Genomic DNA, 20592 nt, shown 5'->3' on the forward strand with positions numbered 1-20592 from the left:
ACTCAAATTACTCAATACAGTTTTATTCTATAGGTTCTTAATCAAGAAAACGACAATCCTTAATGCTAGGCACTGCATTAGACATAATCAATCCACAGCAATCAATTCTAAGCACTGCAAAACACACTTAATCATGACAGTCTAATGACAGACATTCCCTCTGCATGCTAAGTTAAAAAGTCTTAAGCCTTAGGCTTTATGTCCAGCAGATGCACACTCATTCAGACTGTAGTGATCAGGTTCAGAACAAAGGCCAGCTTTTCCTAGTGTGGAGTGGATGACTGGTTGAGGAGAGGGTCACAGGGAGAAGTCAAGGCTCTCACCAAGGTCCAGACAAGGTGGTAGAGTTTGAGAGCAGTGAGGATCATGCAGAGGATCAGGAATGATGACAAATGATGGGATTTTATCAGGTCCTCATCAGGCTCTCCAGCTCGAGTGCATCCTTGTTTCGGCTGGCTGAATCCCTGCTCATTTGCTCTATTATTTACACTAAATTTGGGGGCTTTTGCCCCCCTTCAACATCAGCTACCACTGTATTTCTCAGTGACATCATTTACCCTGGGGTCAGAAACTTTTGGTCTGGTGGTCTCCACCCTGATCTTCTTGCCTTTCCCTCTTATCAGGTGAGGACAGCCTGACAGGGGCTTCACTCTGTTTATCAGGGTGAGGGGAAGTAACTTGTTTGAGACCATAATGGAGGATTCCATGGGTGTGCCTGGTGAGACTGCAGGTTTAAAACTGGAATTTTAAAAATGGAGTTGCTTAGGCTCAGGCCTAAGGCCATTCTCATATCCATGAAGTTGCTCTGACACTCTGTTATTTGCCTAATGGGTCAACCCTACTCACAGTGTGTCACATTTCCCTCTTAACAGACACCCTTTTCAGGGTTGGGCACTGACAAAAGAGAGTGTTCAGGATCAGCATCAAGCAACTAGGATGACTCCTAATGTGGAGACATTTGGTGGGGTGATCTTGTCAGGGAGACAGAGCCCATCCTGATGTGTAGAAAGAATTGCAATATCCTGTCACCTAGCGCCCCTTGAGGTGGAGCCCATCTCAACACTGTCACTCTGTCAGGACTCCAGAGCAGCTGCCAGCACCATTTGTCATCCCAGGCCCCATGTCTCCCACATTGCTGAGCCAGCTCCTGCCCTCCAGCAAGGTGTGACCTTCCTATAAGCACCAAATGTTTCCCTCTTCCTGCCTGATCCAGAGCTCATGGCTGAGGAGGGGTCAGCTGGTGTTGTTGATATGAATAGAAGAGGTTAACCAGGAATAGAGACAACTCATAGATGAATGTTGGTGGACTTAGAGCTGGGGTGGGGTTGTTGCAGGGCAGCATCCCCTCCAGAGTTCAAAGTATGGCCTGCACAGGGCCAGGAAGTGCCATGGGGAAGACAGGCCTTGGAATCTGGCAGAGGTGCCTCTACATGTAATGCTGTGTTGGTTTTCTGAGTGCAGTGGCTTGAAAGCCAGGCCTCCTTTGAAGTCTTATGGGGAGAAAGGATGCTACTTGAACTTTCAGGGGCATCTGGGCAGAAATGTACCTTGGGAGCCAGGCCAGAACCCCATGAGGAACAGGTACAGATTGTCACCTTTCAACAGAAGTTATAGAGCTTCATTTTGATTAAAAAACAGAGGTCTCCAGAATTTTCTTAAGTTTTCTGCTGAGCTGAAACCACTGCCATCCTTCAGTAGTGTGGTTGGCATCTTCCTGTTTTAGAGGGAGCATTTGAGAATTATTCAGGACTTGAAGGTGGGTCTTTTTAGCTCAGCAGTCACAGATCAGAATTGAGCTCCCTGGGACTTCTGTGCAATGAAGTCTTCCCTAGAGAGGGGAGTGTTCCACCTTCCCACCACCTGTGCACAAGGTCACACTCCTGTACCCCATTAGCCTTTCTGAGTGGGGTGTGGGCTGACATGCTTGTGTCTGTGGGGCATCTCCCTTGAGTATTGAGAAGGAAACATGGCTGAGAAAGGCCCAGGGAGAGTAGACAAGGGTGGATTTCCCATGAAATTGTAATTCATTGTGTTTGAGAAGAGAGTTGGGGCTCCCAACCTATTCTACCCTCACTCCCTTTAAGGGCCAGCTGGACCCAATGGACACAGGTGACCATGTGGAGTATCCTCTTCTGTGCCTTTCTGAGGCACCTTTTCTTCTGAGATTAAAAGGGACACCTTGGCTGTTCCAAATTGTGGATAGCTAGAGGGGAAGCTGGAGGAGGTGAGAGGTGGTTTGTCCAGCCCTGGGCTTTCTGGACTCTTGGACTTTGGGGATTGAGTTTCTAACACATGAAATGTGGAATGCAAACATTGAGACTATAGTACAATCTTTTCAGATCAAGGCACAGAATAGTGGGTTCCATTTCAGCTTAAATGTGCTAACTTGTGTTGTGAAATAAACAGAACACTAAATTTCAGGGGTTTTACATCAGGGCTAGGCAGTGGCATAGCTCTCTCTGCAACACCGAAGATGCTAATCAAAAGAATCTAAGATCAGGGCTGGGAATATAGCTCAGTTGGTAGAGGTCTTGCCTCGCATGCACAAGGCCATGGGTTCAATCCCCAATACCTAAAAAAAAAAAAAAAAAAAAAAAAAAACCAAACCAAACCAAAACAAAACAAAAACAACAACAACAACAACAACAAAAAACAAAATAGGGCTGGGGATGTGGCTCAGTGGTCAAGTATCCCTGAGTTCAATCTCCAGTACCCCAAAAAAAGAAAAATTAAAAAAATTCAAGCTCAGAATTGCAACCTATGGAAAGAGATGAAATTAAAATTTGGAATGGGGGTATGAAGCTGCAGTATAAAGTGCTCCAAGATACTCAGAGGCAAGAGCCATAATAACAGCCACCTCCAGGCTTTCTCTGGCCAGTGTGGCCCTGTGGGGGCTCCTGGAGTTACCTCCAGATCTGTCTGTCCTTTTCCAGGTGTTCTCTGGGCAAAGATGCAGACTTGGGTTGTTTTGCCTGCATTTTTCTGAGATTAATGAATGCATTTACAACCTAAAAAAATCTCTTCCCATAGGCAACAACTGCATCCTGAGCCTGTTTATCAACTGCCTCTACAGGTGTTTCCATACAGAATGCACTATGCCCCAGTGTGGGGTATAAGAGTAAGGAAAGCCCAGGTGAACCAGGTCAGAGGCCTGGGGAAGCTCAGAGACCTCAGGCCTCCATGGCATGAATGTACTGCTTTTCTGTCATTGAGGCACATTCTAATTCTTTAATTTATTTGGACATTCTACACAAGAACTTCTTGTGTAATTGCATGCTGTATTTAGACATGTTTTCAAGACATATTTTCTAAGCAGTTGAAAATTCTTAGGTTCAAATTCATATGGTGTGCTCATGGGAAAAAATTAAACTTTTAAAAATGTTGAACTATTATGTATTCCACCAGTGATAAATGAGTGTTCTGTTTCTACATCTTCCAATGGATACTGCATCAAAGAAGATTGTGGCCATTTAATACACATGTAGTGCCAACATGGCAGTGTGGGTCATTTCTCCTCATGTCAGGGGATGCTGAGCAGCATTTCTATCCTTCTTTGCCATTTTCATATCTTCTTTGGTGAGTTGTGAGTTCAGATCTCCACCTATTTTTAATTGGATTGTTGGTTTCTTACAGTATTTAGGATACAAGCCCACTTTAGATATGTATTTTCCAAATATTTTCACCAGTCTGTGGCTTATTTTTTGTTCCCTTAATATAAATTTTTCAGAGTAGATATTTTCATTTAAAATTTTTTTGGTATTGAGCATAGAACCCAGGGGTGTTCTACCACTGAGCTATACTCGCAGCCCTGCTTAATTTTTTTTTTTTTTTTTTTTTTTACTTTGAGACAGGGCCTTGCTAAGCTGTCTCAGGCTACCTAATAGCTGGGATTAGAGGCATGCATACCATGCTCAATGACAATTCCAATTTTAATTAAGTCCACATTATCAATTCTTTCTTTCATGGATATATTTTGGAGCTGCATTTAAAAAGCTCAATATGAAACATGGTCATAAGTATTTTCTACTACAATTTTTATAATTACACATTTTCAATGTAAGCCATGGACTATTTGGAGTGAGTTTTGTTAATCTGATAAAGGTTTTACCTGTCCATTTCTCCTATAAGTTTTCCAAACACTCCATCACCATCTGTGCAGCAGATGCTCTTTTCTTCATTGAAGGTCTTTTTCCTTTGACAAAATCAGCTGCCTGTAGGTATGGGTGAGTTTTGGGCTCTCCACTCATCTCCATTTATCTACCTGTCTATTCCTTCACAGCATCACATTTCCTCACTACTTCAGCTTTCTGACAGGTGTTGAGATATAGATGTGTGAGATCTTGTCCTTCTGTAGTCTGTATCTATTCTTGGTTCAGAAACAGTTTGCTGGAAATTTGAGTGTGATTGCACTGAATCTGCAGATGAGATGTGAGAGAATTTCTTTTCTTTTCTTTTTTTTAAATTGCTAGCCTCTGTACCTATACTTTTCCATATTGCCCTTAGTTAGCTGGCTTTCTCTTGACTCCACCTGCAAACCCATACTACACCTTCTATGGGTTGAACTATGAATGCCAGTGCATATTCCTACCCTAAACACACCTCCTTTTTTTGAATCTCTGATCATTCTTTTTTTTTTTTTGAGAGAGAGAGAGAGAGATAGAGAGAATTTTTTTAATATTTATTTTTTAGTTTTCGGCGGACACAACATCTTTGTTTGTATGTGGTGTTGAGGATGGAACCCGGACCGCACGCATGCCAGGAGAGCGCGCTACCGCTTGAGCCACATCCCCAGCCCGAGATGTGAGAGAATTTCATCTTGACTATGTAGAGACTTCAATAAGAAATATCTCTATTATTTATATTTTGTTCAATTTCTTTCAATTTGCCAAGGTTTTCTGAAAGCACAGTTATAATTAAAAACTTATATTTTAAATTTTCAACTTTGGGGGTGCTATTTTAAATGGAATTATTTAAATTATTTTCTTATTTTAGTTTTTAAATTCCAATTTTTTCTACATAGTTTTGATGATTTATAAGAAATCAATTGACTTTTGCTTATTGACTGTGTATTTTGCCTTTTGCTGATTATCCTATACAAGCAAACATGGAATGGTGGATTCTATTGCTGTTTGATTTCCAAAGTTATGGCCTGGTAAAGTCGAACCATGAATTTCAGAGCTTCACCAGGACTGCCACAGGGGGGCGCAGGGCCATTGCTGAACAGCGAGCACTGAGCATCCTCAACTGTCCACAGTGGCCAGCAGGGGGTGCTCAGAGTGACCTTTTCTGAACCCCTTGTATCATCCCTCTGTCAGGGATGGGTGTCCTGTGCCCACAGCAAACTTTCTTCTCAGGACTCATCTGGGGAAATTCCATGGCTGGGGATACCTGGGGTCTATGTCCACAGTGAGGTAAACCTAACCTTTAAGACCTACCATAACCCTCACCCTTGTGGTCCACTAGGGGAGACCATGGCTGTAGACATGTGGGGCTATGACTGTAATGATAAAGCTTCCTTTTCCTTGGGACCCACACAGGGAGATGCTGTGGCTGAGGACACCTGGTGGCCATGTTCACAGTGAGGTAACTCAAACCTAAACTTGGGACCTCACCCAGCAAAAGGCCACAGGTGCAGGCTAAAGGCACCTTGGAGCAATGACTGTTGTGGCAGAGCCTCCTTGGTAGCCTCACAGAGAGATGCCTTGGCTGGGGACACCTAGGGACTATGTGTACCATGAGATTTCTTCCCCCTTGGCCTCTACACATGGATGCCACTGTGGTTTTGGAATAACTAAAGTTTACTGATGAAATGGTGGGGAAGAATGAGGAAAATCCTCTTGTCCACTATCCCATGTGCTGAGAAGAAGCTCTGCTGTGTTTTACTTTTGTAGGTCATATTTTAGTGGGACTAAATTTTACGAAAGTATCCCTTGTGAGGCTTAGGCTACTCATTGTCATAGTATTCTAAAATACATTTTATGGGGAGAAATCCCAGGACACTGAAAGGAGAAACTGAGACATGAACCCAGGATAGTGCAGGGGAGGCCTGGGGTTCCCAGCATGTGGCATCTCACTAGTGCCTGAGAGGAAGGGCTAATGTTGCCTCATTGTTTATATTTATTTTTGTGTAACTTTTTTTAGTGTTACAGTACTTGAAAAATATTGGGAAGTTGATGAATCAGTGTAATAATAATATTATGGCTGTATTGAAGAGATATTCCTACTATGTGACTATAAGATATTGTAGACAATATCAGGGCTTTCTAGATAAGTCTGCACACAGTTGAGTGGCCTGCCTGAAATTCCCAGAAGCCACTGTGGTGATAAGTGTGCCAGACCACACTGCCCAGAATCCCTGGGTGCCTGGGCAAACATTGCTACAGCTCCCACAGTCTTTTGTGGAGGGGGCCAGCCCCCTCAGGCAATCACTGAGCTACACTACCAAGATTCCTTGGGATACCAGGGCAAACACATGGCCCAAAGCTTCCAAAGGCTTCCAAGGTAGGGGCTGAACAGTAGAATACCAGACTGCAGTGGCACAATCCTCAGGGTTCTCTTGGTATCTATGTGACAGGCAGCTCCCAGCCTTTGGGGTGAAAGATGCATTGGCAGAACAATTGACTACACTACATGAACATTGGGTGCCTGCAGCTCCAAGAGGTCTCTGCAATGAGGACTGGATTTCACTGCCTAGAGTTCCTGAGCTTGCCCATGTGAATGTGCACCATGGAGCTCACATTGACCTCCACAATGAGGGCTGTACAGGTAGAATACTGCACTGGAGATGCCTGAGGGAAATATGCACCTCTGATAGTCCTCTGTGGTGAGAACTGCATGGGTAGGTCATTGGATCATAGCACTGAGTCTTCAAGGTGCCTGAGCAAGCATACAGCCTGCAGCTTACATAGACATCTGACAGAGGTGTATGTGGGAAAACACTGGACTACATTACTCACAATTATCAGGGGGGCAGCAGAAGCTTATAGGAGTGCTCCCCACTGTAAGCCAGCAAAATATGGGACTACATTACCCACAATCCTAAGGGGGGAAGAAGCTTTCAGGATCCCCCACAGAGAACCAGCATAACACTGGACTATATTACCCACAATGTTTGGGTGGGGGTGGGAATGGGAGGTTCATAGGAATTCCTTCACCATGAGCTGTAACGTCGGACTACATTACCCACAATCCTGGGGGACAGAAATCACAGGATTCCCCTGCCTCCTGTGAACTGGCAAAACATGCCACTAAATTGTTCACAATCCTGAGGTGGGAGAGGCTCCCAGATTCCCCCACAGGAGCCAGCAAAATGCTGCACTACAGTGCTTTCAGCCCTCAGGGGCAGAAGTTCTCAAGAGCCCCCATTCTCTCCCCATCCACACCCTATGAGCAGGCAAAATGCTGAACTTGGATTATCTGTAATTCAAGGAGGGGGAGGTAGAAGTGCACAGAATCAACCCCTCTGAGCCAGAAAATACAGGGGCTTCATTACAGTCCTAATGGGGCAGAAGTTTCCTGGGTTCTGCAGAGAGAACCAACAAAATACTGGATCACATTACCCACAATCTATGGGGGGGGGGTCACCTCATGGGAGCACTGCCCCCAATAAACTGTCAAAATGCTGGACTACATTACCCACAGCCCTCAGGGTCAGAAACTTTTAGGAGAATTATTTCCCCCTCTTCCCATGAGTGGGAAAAAAAGTCTGGACTAAATGACCTACAATCCTAAGGAAGATGAAGCCCCAGGATCCCCCATGAAGAGCCAGCAAAATGCTGAGCTACATTACAACAAGAATAGAGTTAGGGTTTGGGTTTTTCTGGCTGTCCTTGGAGGATCCTGGGCGCTTCCTCACCCTAAGAATTATGGGTGATGTAGTCCTTGATCTCACCCACACACCTCTGCCAGGAGACCCATGAAAGCTGAATGCACATGCTTACCCTTATACCCTGAGGATTCTGAGTAATTTAAGGGGTAGGGTTAGGGCTAGGCAAAAATTAGCCACAGGGCAAAGGTTAGTAAGATTTACAAAACCAAGAGGTACTCTTGAATTTCTGCCACTAAAGACCATGTGTATTATAGTCTTAGGTTTAACCACCGACACTGGAGATCCTGGCAACTTCCTCCCCTTGGGATTATGGATAATGTAGTCCCAATTTCTCTTGTTCTTAGCTTGGTATTATGGGAGGCCCTCCCTAAATATTGTGGGTGAATTATTAAGAGGTTTATGGCTCAGGTTGAGGAATTCTGGGTAATTCCTCCCACCAACTCACATGGAATTGTGGGTAATATAATCCCACATTTTATTCAACTGTGGAGAATTGTGGGAGATAGAGTTGTGGGTAATGTAGTTTCATGATTTATTGGCTCTGTGCAGAGGACCTTGGGAACGTCCTTCCTCCTAGGATTATGGGTAAGGTAGTTCAAATTGCCTGCCCACTGATGGGTATTCTGGGAGCCTCCTCCCTGAGGACTTTGGGTAATGTAGTCCCATGATTTGCCCTCTCCATGTAAAGAATTCTGGGAACTTCCTGTGCCATAGAATTGTGGGTCATGTAGTCCCACGTACTACACAGTGGGGGATTTGTGGAAGGTTCCTTTCCAATGAACTTGTGGGTATTGTAGTCCCATGATTTAGCCTCTCTGAGCAAAGAATTCTGGGAACTTCCTCTCCTTAGAATCATGAATAACATAGTATCAACATTTGCCATTCACCACTGGGTATTCTGTGAGCCTTTTCCCATAAGGACGGTGGGTGAAGTAGTAAAGAGCATACCACTCACTTTGGGCAGCTCTGGGAATTCCACCCAATAGAATTATGGGTAATGTAGTCCCATGATTGTCCTCTTTGTGAAAAGGATCCTGGGAAGTTCCACCCCTTTAGTATTATGGGTAACATAGTCCCAGTATTTCTCCACTCACACTTGGTATTTTGGGTGCCTCCTTCCCTGAGGATGGTGGGTGAAGTAGTTGTGAGCATACCACTCACTTTGGGGAATTCTGGGAACTTCCTCCCCCTCAGAATTGTGGGTAATGTAGTCACACAATTTATACTATCTGTTGGGAATTGTGGGAGCTTTCTTCCTATTTGAATTGTGGGTAATGTAGTCTCATAATTTGTCTTCTTTGTGCAGAAGATCCTGCGAACCTCCTCTCCTAAGGATTATGGGTAATGTAGTCCCAACATTTGCTTGCTCACCACTGGGTATTCTGGGAATCATCTTATCCCTTAGTTTGGTGGAGTATGTAATCCCAAATTTTGCCTGCTTACTGCATGAGATCCTGGGAAATATATCTTCATAGAATTCTGGGAATTAAAGTTCCATTATTTGCTTGCTCACTGACGGCTGTCCTGGGAGACTCTTCCCCTAGAATTATTGGTAATGTAATTTCAGATTTACTACTCACTTTGGGGATTCCTGGGTGCTTCATGCCCATATAATTGTGGGTATTGTAGTTCTAGACATAACCACTTTGTGTGTGGGGGGGATACCATTACCCATAATCCTAAAATTGAGGAAGTTCCCAGTATCCCACTTCCTCCATTTTAGTATTACCCTTAATGTCCCAGGTTTTTCCCTGATAGCAGTAGGATTTCAAAGGTGGATTTTGAGTAATGTAGTCTAAATTGCCTGCCTACTGCTGGATATTCTGGGAGCATCCTCCCTGAGAATTTTGGGTAATGTAGTCCCATGATTTGCCCTCTCCATGTAAAGAATTCTGGGAACTTCCTGTGCCATAGAATTGTGGGTCATGTAGTCCACGTATTACACATTGGTGAACTTGTGGAAGTTTCCTTTCCTGTGGACTTGTTATTCTCCTCAATGAGGATTGTGGGTAATGCAGTCTTGGGTTTATCACCTACTGGGAGATTTGGGAGATTCCTCCCCCATAAAGATTTAAAAAATACAGTCTCAGGTTTACCACAGGCCCAGGGATTCCTGGAACATGTTTGCCTTAGGTAATACAGTTCCACAATTTATGAATAACATGCCCCCATTTTTCCTTGGTAACCATTGGCAATGCTGGGAGCTTCCCTTTTTCTTGGAATTGTGGGTAGTGTAGTCCCTGGTTTAGCCAGCTCACAGTAGGAAATTAGGAGTTCCTAAATCTTAGTCTGTATGTGATACATTCCTGGGTTTACCACTCATGACAGAGGATTTTGGAAACTTCCTCCCATTAGGATTGTGGACAATGTAGTCCCACAATTTTTTTGCTTGGCACTGGGTACCCTGGGATATTGCTCCCTTTAGGATTGTAGGTAATGTAGTCCCAAGTTTTTACCTGTTCACTTAGGGAATCTTGGGCATTTCTACCCATATTAGGATTGTGGGTAAAGTGGTTTCACAATGAGGAATTTTGGGCTCTTTCATTTTAGAAAATTATAGATAATTAAATTATGGTTTACTTAGTCCTGGGTTTAACCACTCAATGTGGGGGATTCTGGGACCTTCCTACCTCTTTAGAATTGGAGATAATACATTTCCAAAATTTATTTGCTTGCTTCAGGGATTCCTGGGAAACTTGTTAAAAATTATTGTGGGCACTGTAGTCCTGCAGTGATTCCTGAAAAACTTATTCACAAAGAATCATGGGCACTGTAATTCAATTTGACTGCTCACTGATGGGCAACCATGGTGGTTTCTGCCCCTTAGAATTGTTGGCAAGTTAGTCATTAGAATTTCCCTTTTGCTGTAGAGGATTCTGGAAACTTCCTAAGAACTGTGGGTAATATAATCACAAAATTTGCCTGCTTACTGCAGAGAATTCTGGGAAATTTGTCCATGTAGGATTGTGGGTAATCAATATTTGTAATTTATCACATAGCAGGAAAATTTGGGAGCACACAGTGTCTTAGCATTGTGGGTTTTGTAGTCCTTGGATTGCTCTCTTACTGTGGAGGATCTAGGAACTACCTCACTAAGTATTATGGTAAATGTTATCTTGTAATTTGCCAGATGACTGTATGAATTACTAGGATACTTGTGCATTAAAAAAGTGGCCATCATTGAGTGAACAGTCAAATTAGTCCAGAGATTCTGGGAAACATGTCTATGTGGGATGGTGCATAATGTAGTCTAGCAATTTCACCACTCATTTCAAGAACACCTGAAAGCTTCAAGGACCATAGGATTGTGAACAATGCAGTATTCAAAAATGCCACCTAGCTGCAGAGAATCCAAAGAACTACTTCCCTAAGGCTTATAGGTTATGAAACTCAACAATTTTAATGTTAACTGCAGGGTAGGTTTAAGGTAAGATTGTTAGGGTTATAGTTAGGGTTAGGGTTTGGGGTTAGGGTTAGGGTCAGGGGTTAGGATTAGAGTTAGAGTCAGTGAACTGATTTCTATGATACCAAGACTCAAAGCAATACTGGACTCTACATGGTAACCTGGGGAATTAAGGTTCTATTGATGGTACCACTCCCAGAGTTACTGGCTATATGTGCATAACCACAGAATAGGGTTTCTATTATAGGCAGTCTCACTGGCTCCTGAACTCTCTGAAGAACCATATAACTCATCTTATATGGTGGTAGGATACACAAGCCTGCTGAGCACAGTGTAGAACATAGTTAACAGTTTCTTTTATGTTAGAATTCCCAGAACTGTTGAGATCTACCTAGGGTTCTTGGGATTTATGATGACAAACCATATCATTTTGGGTCTATGGGAGCCATATAACTGGCTTTCCATTATGACAGGATTCATAGATCTGCTGACCTCTATGTGTAGAAAAAGGAACCAGTTTCTATGATGGGAGGAAAGAAAAGCTGCTGGTATTTACAAAGAGTCAGAAAAGTTGTGTTATATTTTTTAAGGATCTTCAGATCTTCTGCACTTTACTTGGAGATCCAGATAAGTAGTGTCTTATGATAGCAGTTATAAAAGGTCTGCTGGTCTCCATGTGAAAAGCAAGTGAAATAGGGTTCAATTGTGGTAGAAGTCAAATGACTGATTTACTGTATGTCCAAAGCCAGGAAACTGGGTTTCTCTCATGTCAGAACACACAGAGCTGCTCAGCTGTATGTGCAGACAGAAAAACAGGTTTCTGTAATGGTAGAAACCCCAGGGCTTCTAAACTCTGTGTGGCCAGCCAGGGACCTGAGTCTCTTTTGTTGGCAATGTGATTATTGTTGCTGGATCTACATATAGAGACAGATAACTGGCATTATAGTATGGCAAGACGTGCAAGACTGCCAGATTCTACTTTGAGAGTCAGGGAAATAGAGTTTTATGATAGGTGTTTGTAGTATGCTGGACTTTATTCTGAAATCCAGGCAACAGGGTTTAAATTAAGGCTGACTCCGAGGAATGCATTGCTCTTCATGGAGGTCTGGTCAATTTCAACCTATGATTTTATAATACCCAAAGCCTCCTAAAAATGTGGAGTCATAGAACTGGGTTTCTTTGATGACAGGACACCCAAAGCTACTTGGATCTCTGTGAAGAGTAAAAAATGACAAATTCTATAATGACAAAACTTATAGAAATGTTAGATTTTTCATGGATAGCCAGAGAACAGGAGAAATAAAATAGCAGGGATTCCAAGTCTTCATGATCATATTTGGAGAGTCAAGGAACTGGAGTACTAATGATGGGAATCTCCATGCTGCAGGACTCTGTGGAGTGCCAGGGATTTGAGGTTCTATCATGACATGACTTGAGATTTGACACTATAATGGTGAAACTCACAAAGTTGTTGAGATTTATGTGTCCTAGGGAAATGGGATTATATTATGATAGGATTCACATTTTTTTGGCCTCTTGGTGAAAATTGAGAGATCTTGATTTTATGTTGACAGGACTCAAAGTGCTTCTGTGGTCCATGCGAAGAACAAAGGGATGAAATTCAAATGATGGTAGAATTCCTATCCTGTCTGAGCTGTACATGAAGAACCAAAACAACAACAAAACAGGTTTTCTGTTTATGGCACGATGCACAGGGCTCCTGGACTCTACAATGAGAGATGCAAAACTGGTGTTCTGTGACAGCAGGACAACTGAACTTTATGTAGAGAAAAACTCTTTTCTATGATAGCACAAACACCAGAGCTGCTGAGATATGTGGAAAGCCAGGGAACACAGGTTGGATAAACTGGCCTCCCATGTTTTCTTGGCTTTCCTCGGAGACAGAGAAAAGGGGTTCTATCATGTCAGAACTCACAGTTCTGCAGATCTGTATATGGTGAGCAAGGGAACTTGGTTTCTATGATTGTATGACTCTCAGGACTGCTGTTCTCCATGGATATAGCAAGTGAACTTTTTAAAAAAAAATGTTTTCAGGAATTTCAAGTCTGGTGGAAGTCATGGAACTGGAAGCCACAAGGAACTGGGGTTATATGATGACAGGACTCTCAGTACTTTTGGGCTCTTGATAAAAAAACAGGGAAATGGGTTGTATTGTTGGAGGGACTTCCAAAGCTTATGGGCTCTATGTGCAGAAACAGGAAACTATGTTTCTGTGGTTATAGCAAACCTGGAGCTGCTGGGCTTTATGTGGAGTAAAAGTAAAGTGTGATTCCATTGCTGACAGGATTTGTAATGTTACTGGACACCTCTATTTGGACATCCAGGGAACTAAGATTTTATAACAGAATTCACAATTCAACTGAGCTCTATGTAGACAGAGGGGAACTTGGTTTATGATGGTAGGGGAGTGAAGTTCTATGAAGGTGGGTCTCACAGGGCTGCTGGGCTATATGTGGAGAGTCAGATCATGAGATTTCAATAATTTCATGTCTCCCAGCACTACTACATTCTGTGTGGAGAACTGGGGAACTTGGGTTCTATGGTGGCAGCACCCACAGGCCAGTGGATCTACATATGGGGAGAAGAAAACTGGTTTCTATAATGACAGGATGGCAGGGCTTTGGGGATCTGTATGCAGAGCTGGAGTCTTGGATTACATGTTGGCAGGAATCACAGGGCTGATGGAATCTATCTAAAGAAAGAGGGACCTTTGTTTCTATGACGTCAGGGAATGTATGGCTGCTAAGCTGTACATGGAGAGGAGTAAAATGATGCTTATAATGACAAGATACATAGGTCTGCTGAAATCTACATTGAGAGATTTTATTCACTGCAATACTTGCAGGCCTCTGAGAATTCACCTGGAGAGCCAGGAAACTGGGATTCCATGATGACAGGACTTGTAGTGATGTTTGTCTCTAGGTGTAAAGAAAAGGAACTGGGTTTTTATCATGGCAAGACTCCCCAGGCTACAGCACAATACTTTCAGAGGCAGGGACTTTGGGTTATATGATGGCAGGACTCTTAGGCCTGCTGAGGTCTATGTGGAGAGCCAGGGAAATTGGGTTCTGTGATGGCAGGAATGCTGGGTTCCATGCAGAGAGCCAAAAGTGGCTTTTATAATGAAAGTATATACAGTGCTTCTGGGTTTTTCTTCAAAATCCAGGGAACTTCCAGGTGCAGTAGAGCACATCTGTAATCCCAGTGGCTCAGGAGGCAGGAAGATCATGAGTTCAAAGCCAGCCTCAGCAACAATGAGGTACAAGGCAACTCAGTGAGACTCTGTCTCTAAATAAAACACAAAAACGGGCTGGGGATGTGGCTCAGTGGTCAAGTGACCCTGAGTTCAATCCCCAGTACCAAAACAACAACAACAAACCTACAGGAAACTGCAATTCTAGGATGGTGGGACAATCTGTCCTGCTAATCTTTATGTGGAAAGCATTGAAGCTGAGGCTCTATTTATGGAAGAATTTTTGGTCTCCTGCGGTCTACAAGAGAGACAGGTAAGTGGGTTTCTCTGGTAGCAGTGAAGCCAGAATTAGACAGGCAACCAGTGTAGATAAGTAAATCAAGTCAGGTCATGTCTCAGAGGCCAATTTGAGTGAGTATGGGAAGTTGGAGACTGTCCCCTGTGGGATCTTATCAAGAACTTGCCCCTGCTCCAACCTGTTCCCAAAGTAACCTGTCCCAAGAATTTCCCCTCCCTAAAGGGAGCTATAAAGTTGTTAATGTGTCCTTGGCTACTCAGTCCTGCCCTTCCCCCTTCAGCCCACCAGTTTCCCACCTTTTGGCCCTCCCACTGGGCATTCCTGGGCCTAGTCACTAGGCAGGAAGGAGAAAGATAAGGGGGAAAAGGGAGGAGAACAAAGGAATCCTAGGACATATTAAAAAGGGCAGAACACCTCACCTCTTGGGATACCAGGATACCAGGATACCAGCTATGGCCCCCTTTTCCCTCACTGGAGAAGTCTATGTTACCCCTTTTAAAATAAACCCTGGTTAATATGCTTGCTTCAGAGTACTTCTCTAATGTTCAAATTTCAACATGTGGGGAAGCAGGACTCATCACTGATAATCAGTGGTGTTACCGCTGTTTACTGGTGATGAGTCCTTGCTTCCCTGAACATTGAAGTATAACACCAGAGAAGCATGCCGAGACAAGTGTAGAGTGGAAAGTGGAAAGCTTTATTAAAGGATAGCAGAAAAGACTTCCTCCCCAGGAAGAAGGGAACCCAAAAGGTGGAAGGGCGAGGTCTTCCCTTTTTTATAGCTAAGGTCTTCTTTTATTCCTCCCACATTTCTGTCCTTTGTTTCCCTTTATCCTGCAGTGATAGAATGTAGGTGGGAAGGCCAAAAGATGGGAGACAGATGACTGGAGGAGTAATTTGGCAGGAAGGGCCTGGGGTGGTTTGATTAGCACCTCCCTGTTTGCTGAGAGCTGTCTCATTAACAGTTCCTTAGAATGGATTCCCAGCATTGGGGACATTAACATTTCAATTTCCCCAAATGCTGCTCTGGTTTCCTGGACTGCATTCTCGATAATGGTCTCCATTTTCTTTATCTTACTCCATATTAGACCCAATTTACCTAAGTACACTAACTATGATAGACCCAACCTGATCTTTTCTTAAAATTGGGAGCCATCTTGCCACAAAGCCACGAAAAGATAATTTCGGCTTTACTATAAATTACTGCAAATTCTGAACCTGCTTGGAATGCCTGCCCGTGCCTTGAACTCACCCATGCCTGGATCTCTGACCAGATAATGAAAGGGTAAAGTTTCTAAGCTGCTTCTAAACTGCGAAGCCTGAGTTAAAATGTAAAAGACCAGGCATTGTAAAGTTCCTAAGCTGCAAGGCTTGAGTTAAAAAGTGAAGGACTAGGTATTGTTAAGTTCCTCTGCTACACCCAGAACCTGAAATTCCTGAGGCAGTTAAGACAACGCCCTACTGGCCATTTAGTTGATTAATAGCCTAGGGCCCTGTGCGATCTTGCACGTAGGCATCGCAGGGCCTAAACCAATCAGTTTGAATGTGTACCCCGCTTAGGAGTAACCAATCACCCCCGCCTGACCTGTTCCCGCCAATGAATGAACTAATCATGTTTAGGAATTGTTGTTTGATTTTCCTGTGGTGTATGATGATTTGTTAAAGGAGACTGTGATGTATGTAAAGTCCCTGCCCTCCCCAAGAAGTGTACTTAAGCAGTGCTCAGCCCCTGCTCTGGGCTCTGGGCTGCTCTCCCTTCTTGAGTGAGCACGGAGCCCCAGTGCGCTGGAAGGATCCCCAATAAATCCCCTTCTGCAATTGCATGAGTCAGTCTCTTGGTGGTCTCTTCCTCCAATGCTTCGCTGGACCCTTACAATAGCAGCCCTCTCTGAAACTTAATGACACCTCATAAATATTAGCCTTCCCTGGCCAGACAACGACCCTCTCTGAGGCTTTAATGGTCCTCATAAATTCTGATGTTGGGGCCAGCAAAAAATGTAAACTACCATTAGTGTGATGCTTGTCAGAGTTCTGTTATCTGTAACCCCCCTTTGTGTAACTTTCTGGGCTATAAAGCTGGGCTGCAGGAAATCTGGGGTTGCTGTCTTGTTCCCGCCGTTTCGGGAGGGAGAGGCAGCCCAGCCGATTGAAATAATAAGCTTGCTTTAATTTGGTTTTAATTGGAGTCAGTGGTCTTTTCTTGCATCCTGGTCTAACAACTACCTATCTTTAAATCTGGCTTCAGCTGTATCAGCAGGGCACTCAGTTCCTCTGAACTCTATGTTTAGAAAAATGGAACTGGGATTCTCTTGCTGGTAGGACTCACAGTGATGCTGGGCTTTACATGATGAGCTAGTAAATTAGAGTCTATGATAGCAGTACTCACTGGGAATATTGGATTTTGTGGAGCATCCAGAACCTGGGATTTTATCATGGCAGTATAGCTGGGGTCTATGTATAGAGCCAGGGACCTTGAATTGTGGAGAGCAGGATTTACAGAGATGGTTACCTCCTCACGGAATGTCAGAAAACAGGATTGAGGGAGCCTTCTGGCTGGAGTGATGATGAGGTACACAGTAAGATGGACCTTAAACAATGGTGAGGATTTTAATTAAGGCAAGAACTTTCTAGGCACTCAGAACAGCAAGAACCAAAGTGAAAAGAGAGGTGGCAAGTCAGAAAGACACAGGATTTATTTAGAGGAGTGGTTCTTAATTTTTTTGTCTCAGAGAGGCTGAGGCAGGAGGATCACTTGAGAGGTCTTGAATTTGAGACAAATTCTGGACAACAGAGCACAATCCCATTTTTTTAATTGTTAATTGTTCATCACAAAGAGCTTTTATCATAAGGTAACATCAGTTCATTTTTATTGTTTTGGAAATTAAAATTGAGTAAAGTTTGAGTTACTGTGTCAATTCCCTATGGCTGCTCAAGGAAGTTGCCACAGATAGTGACTTAAATGACAAATATTTATTATCTAGAGTCCTGTAGTAAGAAGTCTAAGATGAGTTTCACAGGGCTAAAATGAAAGTATGCCAGATAGCAATCTCTTGATGTCTCCCTCTCAAGATCAACCTCAGCTCCCTGGGATTACAGATGTGCACCACCAAGCCCAGCAAAGGATTCTTAATCATATCTACAAAATCCATTTTGTCATTTAAGATAACATATTGAAAGGTTCCACAGATGAAACATGTATATATCTTTGAAAGACCATTATTCTGCTTATCACAATTAGTAATTTATTAATTGCACATTGGCACACACTCAAATCCTAGGGACTTGGGAAGTTGAGGCAAGTGGATCAAAAGTTTGAGGAGAGCCTGGGACACTTAGCCAGGCCCTGTTTCAAAATAAAACAGAGGGCTGGGGATGTAGCTCAGTGGCCCACATCCCTGGGCTCACACTTCAGTATCACAACACACACACACACACACACACAGTTATAAATGCATTACAAGTTAACATAAAATTGTTATAAATAATAATCAAAAAAGTGAGAAGAGCAGTATTGTTTTACTCTTTTGCAAATATTTTAAAGTCTAGCATGATAAAAAACCAGATTCTTGAAAATTGCTTCTGCAATCAGTTTCTTGGGTTAATGTAAGTCTCTGGTCAAATTCTGCTATACAAATATGAAATGATGAGAATAAAAAGGCAAATAATGTATTATATCATGAAAAGTTTTCATTTTATGGACCCTCTGAAAGGGCCTCTTGTTTCATAGGGGATCCTGGATTTTACTTTTGATGGTAATGTTTGAATTTGTCTGAGAAACAAGGTGTATGTGTGGATGATGACCTTGGAACTATTGTTGTCATATATGATCTCCCACCTATGGTGGTCACTGAGTCCCAAAATGTCTGTAAGTTATGCTGAAATGAACTGGAAAATGGGTCACTATGTTGTTTTTATAAATATTTCTTTAGTTGTATATGGATACAATATCTTTATTTATTTTTATATGGTGCTGAGATTCAAACCCAGTACCTCATGCATCAAGGCAAGTGATCTATCACTGAGCTACAACCCTAGTCCACTATGTTGTTTTATTTTATTATTTTTGCAGTACTCGGGATTGAGCCTAGGGGACAGTGCTCTGCAACTAGGCAAGATCTCTATCTTTCCTTGCCCTTTATTTTAGTGTTATTTTGCAACACAAGGTCTGGCTAGGTTGTCCAGGTTGACCTTGAACTTTCCAGGACTCCTCCTGCCTCAACTTCCCAAGTAGCTGGGATTATATGTATGCCCTACAGCAGTGGCTCACCACATGTTTTTATTTATTTATTTATTTATTATATTATATTATGTATTTTTTTTAGTTTTAGGTGGACACAACATGTTATTAATTTTTATGCAGTGCTGAGGATCGAATCCAGTGCCTCATGCATGCTAGACAAGCACTCTACCACTGAGCCACATCCCCAGCCCCTCACCACATGTTTTTAAGTGGAGAAAGATATGATTTAAATTTCCAAGTTACTTTAGTAGAGTCCTCGTAACATTTTGTGGCAAAAAAGAAAAACCACATAATTTTCACATGGAGGGTGAGAGTAAAAAATTTGACATATTGAGGAGTTAAGAAAGTACTATTTCAGGGTTGAGATCTCGAAGATGAAGAGGTTGCTAAAGATGTTCAGGTGGAAGGTGTGGCTGTGACTGCACAGGGCTATAGAACCAGGTAAGTGCTCTTTGGCATGGAGAGGTTCAAGGATGAGTGTTAGAAAACTCACCACACTGGCATCACTCTGCAAGACAGAGGGCCACATGGATAGGGTGGGCCTGCTAAAATAACCAAAGAAAACAGGAGGCTGCTCTGGAGGCCTTTATTTTCAGGACTGTAGCCTCTTCACAGATTGCCAGAGAACTGGGGATCTATTAAGTCAGAACACCCAAGGCTGCTGGAGTCTGTTCAGAGATCTAAGGAACCCTAGTTCTATGATAGAAGGACACTGAAAGCTACTTGACTATATATGAAGAGTAAAGGAACTGGCTTTATAAAGTTGCAGAACTTATAGAAATGCTGAGCATTTTGTGGAGAGCCAGAGAACATGATATCTAAATTGGAAGGAAACACAAGATTGGACTCTGTGAAAAAACAGGATATTGTTTTTCTACTGAGCTCTTTGTGGAGAGCCAGGGTACTGGAGTTCTAGAAAGGCAGCAGTTGTAAAGCTGCAGGGCACTTTGTGAGGAGCCAGGAAACCAGGGACCTATTAGGGCAGGATTCTGAGGTCTGCTGAGTGCTAGGTGGAGACCAAGGAAAATGGAGTACTATTATGGTAGGAATCACAGAACATTTAGACAACATATGGAGAGGTGGAAAACAGGGCATCTATGATGGCACACATTGTGGTACTGCTGGTAATGGGGTTCTATGATGGCAGGGCTTGAAAGACTAATGGACTTGATGGAGAGCCAGGGATATGTGGTTCTATTGATGGCATGATTTGGAGTTCTACTGGTCTCTGTGTGTTGGACTAGTATAAAGGATTTATATGGATGACAAGCTTTATAAGGCTGCAGAGTTATACATGGAGTACCAGAGAAGTGACATTTCTGATGATATGATTGCCAGTGTTGCTGAGCACTGTTTGGATAGCCTAGGACTGGGATTCTAATGATGAAAGGAAACAGGTCTTCTGGATTTTATGTGGAGAGTCAGGGAAGTGGATTTCAGGATTCACAGAATTATTGGGTTCTAGGTGGAGAGTGAAGAATGTGGGGTTCTATGATGGGAAACTATTCAGGACTGCTGGAATCTATGTGGTGAAACATTGAGCTATAATTCTATTGATGTCTACATGTTCAGTACCAAAGGTCTGTATACGGAGAGCTAGTAACTGGAA

The sequence above is a fragment of the Marmota marmota genome, unplaced genomic scaffold (assembly GCF_001458135.2).
Source record: "Marmota marmota marmota unplaced genomic scaffold, marMar, whole genome shotgun sequence".
Lineage (NCBI taxonomy): Eukaryota > Metazoa > Chordata > Mammalia > Rodentia > Sciuridae > Marmota > Marmota marmota.